Here is a 4,327-nt window from a genome sequence, read left to right as displayed (position 1 = left end):
CAACTTTTCACTTCTGCCAGTGGAAATTTAGGTTATTTGTAGATGTTTTATTTTTTTATTTTAGCCTCACTTGGTGTAAAAAAATGTATGTTTAACAATTAATTTTTAACAATTTAAGTAGTATTTAACACATACTGGTACATATTCTTATGCACATGTTTTGGACACAGGAACAGAATAGCTGGTCTCAGTTCTGCCCATCTTTAACTTTAATGCATATTTTAAAGTTATTTTCTAAAGTGGGTATACAAATTGAAAATTCTACCAGAAGCATATCATCAACTTTTCAATTTTCCTGTGTGTGTGTGTGTAAAATAGTATCTCATTGTGGTTTTAATTTTTATTTCCTGCAGTTACTGAAGAGGGTGAGCATCTTTTCACGGGGTCTTGGTCGTTGGCAGTTCCTCTTCTGAGAAGCAACTAGCAGGCCTTTGGCCGGTTCACTCCCGGCGTGCTGGTCTTTTCTCACTGCTTCGTGGGACCTGCTTAGATACTCTGCGTATTGAGACTTTTTAAAAATGTACTTTCCCGATCTGTTACCATCTCCTCGTCTTCTTCATGTCTTTTGCATGAGCAGCAATGCTAAATTTTAATGGATTCAAATCTATGAAACTTCCTCTTTAGGTTTTGTATTTTTCTTTTGGTTTCCTTTAAAAAGGATGTTTCCAGCCCTAAAGTCACAGGCATTTGTCCCCGCATGTCCCTTCTTCCTGCCTTCCCTCTTCCCTTCCTCCCGGGCCTCAGGTCGCCGGCGCTGCATGTGCGCTGGCTGCGCTGTGCGGCTCCGCTTCGCTCTTTTCTTCTGCAGCGTGTCTGGGCCTCGGCCTTTCCTCCCGGCCCCGGTCAGCCTGTCGGACAGGCGGGCGTCTGTCCTGCCTGTGCCCGGCGTCCTGTCCTGTCAGTGCCCGGCGTCCTGTCCTGCCTGTGCCCGGCGTCCTGTCCTGCCTGTGCCCGGCGTCCTGTCCTGTCAGTGCCCAGGGTCCTGTCCTGCCTGTGCCCGGCGTCCTGTCCTGCCAGTGCCCGGCGTCCTGTCCTGCCAGTGCCCGGCGTCCTGTCCTGCCTGTGCCCGGCGTCCTGTCCTGCCTGTGCCCCGCGTCCTGTCCTGTCAGTGCCCGGCGTCCTGTCCTGCCTGTGCCCCGCGTCCTGTCCTGCCTGTGCCCGGCGTCCTGTCCTGCCTGTGCCCCGCGTCCTGTCCTGCCTGTGCCCGGCGTCCTGTCCTGCCTGTGCCCCGCGTCCTGTCCTGCCTGTGCCCCGCGTCCTGTCCTGCCTGTGCCCGGAGTCCTGTCCTGCCTGTGCCCCGCGTCCTGTCCTGCCTGTGCCCGGCGTCCTGTCCTGCATGTGCCCGGCGTCCTGTCCTGCCTGTGCCCCGCGTCCTGTCCTGTCAGTGCCCGGCGTCCTGTCCTGCCTGTGCCCCGCGTCCTGTCCTGCCTGTGCCCCGCGTCCTGTCCTGCCTGTGCCCCGCGTCCCGTCCTGCCTGTGCCCCGCGTCCTGTCCTGCCTGTGCCCGGCGTCCTGTCCTGCCTGTGCCCCGCGTCCTGTCCTGCCTGTGCCCGGCGTCCTGTCCTGCATGTGCCCGGCGTCCTGTCCTGCCTGTGCCCCGCGTCCTGTCCTGTCAGTGCCCGGCGTCCTGTCCTGCCTGTGCCCCGCGTCCTGTCCTGCCTGTGCCCGGCGTCCTGTCCTGCCTGTGCCCCGCGTCCTGTCCTGCCTGTGCCCCGTGTCCTGTCCTGCCTGTGCCCGGAGTCCTGTCCTGCCTGTGCCCCGCGTCCTGTCCTGCCTGTGCCCCGCGTCCTGTCCTGCCTGTGCCCCGCGTCCTGTCCTGCGTGTGCCCCGCGTCCTGTCCTGCCTGTGGCGGGCGTCGTGTCAGGGCCCTGAGTGCTGCTCTCTCGCCACCGTCCTTGCTTATTCCTGTGCCGGCCCCGCACTGTGATAATTGCCAGCTCCTTTGTGTTTTAACACATCTCACCGTCTGGTAAAGCATTTCCTTCACCTTCCTCTGCAGGAGCATCTTGAACGTTTGTTACCCTATTTCTTATAAGTTTTAGAATCGGCTCGACAGGTTTAATAAACCACCTTGTTCCAATAAGTTTGGGAAGATTGGGCGTCTTTAAAATATTGAGTTCCTCTACCCATTCATATGGTACATTTCCCAATCTATGTAGCGGATTGAAAAACAGTCTTTTAATAAAGTTTTAGCATTTTCCCTACAGAGCTCTTAAACATCTTTTGTTAGATTTATTTCCAGCACCTTATATATTCTGTTGCTATCCTAAATAGCACCTGTATAAAAACATTATATTTACTCTTTGTTGCTTAATTATAGAAATCAACTTGATTTTTAATTTATCTTATATCTAGCAATTTAGTTACACCCTGTTATTAATATGAGTACTTTAAAGATGTTTGAAGGGAATGTCTTCATAGATAGTACACAAACAATGGAATTTTAGTGTCAAACTCTTATTTCATTATTTTCCTCATCTTACTGAGCTATCCAGACCCAGCAGTTCATGGTGTAAGGACAACCTTGTCTTAATGATTTTGAAAAGGAATGTTTTAAATTCTACCATTTATGACAATGTTTGCTCTAAGATTTTGGTAGATTCAGTGTTTCTGCTGATGGTTTTAAGCTAAAGGTATATGAACATTTATCAAATATTTTCAGCACCTACTGAGATGGCCTTAGGATCTTCTAGTTTAATTTAGTAGCATGGCAAACTACAGTGATTAATTTTCAAATGTTAAATCAAATTTGCATTTCTGGAATAATCTAACCTGGTCGTTTTTTAACTTTGATTTTTCATAAAAAGACCGTAAGTCCTGTGTGTCTGATAAGTCCCACATCCGATATTGTGTCTGTGTGTGTTCCTGGAACCTCATTGTTCGTTTGTTTGTGCCTAAATGTTTAAGTTACCTAAAACATTTCTTTGTGCCTAAATGTTTAAGTTACCTTCTCTCTCTTTGAAGGGTAGATCCATTTTTTGCGTGTATCCTCTTGCTGAGCTGGACTCTTGGAATTTCTAGCTGCGTGAGAAGGTCCAGTCAGGCTCTCCAAGATCCAAGGTATTTTCTTCTGCTTCTTTGTGGCTTTTAAACCCAAACAAAGTTTTAGAAAGCTGGCAGGTACCTCCAGCAAACCATATGATAGCGCTGGCTCACCTCTAGACTCCTGCCCCATATGGTTTTGTCCCCTGGGGACTTCTCTTACTTTCAAGCTCATATGAACTTTAAAAGATGTGGATTTTTAAAAATTTTATTTTATAACTTATAGGTATTTTATAGCAGAAATATTTCAGGATATCAAAAATGTAAGTTTGCTGGAAAGGGAAAGCTAGAGTATTTCAAATATCTAAATTCAATCTATAAACTTTGTTTTTATACTTAAAAAATGTATAACTATTTATATATATATTCTTTAAATGACATTTGATGTGAATACTGTATCACACCCGTAGATAGCAAAATTAAGTAAAATATATGTGAACAAAGTTACTTAAAATTCTAAAGATATTGAGTCTAAAAAGATGACTAATTTCCTCAGTAAGTTATATATGAATGGAAACTTACTTGCAGTATACATTATATTTTGTAATAAGAGAAGACAAAGGACATGGCAGAAATCTTCCTTCCCTTACTTACCTATTTAAGTAACATGTATCCTGGAATGAGCTGACAAAGACCTAGTTTTGAGCACCACCTTCTACCATTTACTTCCAGTTGGCTGGGACTACCACGTAAAGCCACACACAACTTCAGGGTCATTGCACGTTATGAAGAGTGGTGGTCCATGGATTTGTGCAGAGTGGTGGCCCTGGTCTTGTGGCAGGTGACGTTCTGGAGCACTGAGATATGCTCCTATGAGAGTCATGAGGGTAGGGCTGATGCAGTGAATGAACAGGGTAACATGAATGAACTTATTCTATAAATGTTATGATTACCTCTGTGCCCACCTTTGAGAGAACCTGCAAGGTTGGTACAAATTCCACTGGATTTTTGCCACTCACTCAACTTCATAAAGAACTTAAAGTTACATAATAAAGTCACACAAACAACCTGATTCAAGCCAAGAGCACCAGCAAAAGAAATTCGCTCGTCCTATTTTCCTACTGTTCCCCTCTCTTTGAATCTCACAGCAAGTTAGACAGCATTATTTTTTCCATTCCCTCTTTCTGTCTTGGGTACCTATAGCATTTCCTTAGCTCAGCACAACATGAAGTTAAAGATAGGATCATAGGAACAGGAACGTCCCTTCATTTTGCTTCATATTTTCCCACCTGCCAAAGAAGGGTGTCTAGCCCTTTGCCGTGTTTGGCAGGGGAACACATTCTAAG

The sequence above is a fragment of the Miniopterus schreibersii genome, assembly GCF_964146895.1.
Source record: "Miniopterus schreibersii genome assembly, chromosome: 2".
Lineage (NCBI taxonomy): Eukaryota > Metazoa > Chordata > Mammalia > Chiroptera > Miniopteridae > Miniopterus > Miniopterus schreibersii.
The sequence above is the reverse complement of the archived record's forward strand: the minus strand, read 5'-3'. Positions refer to the sequence as shown.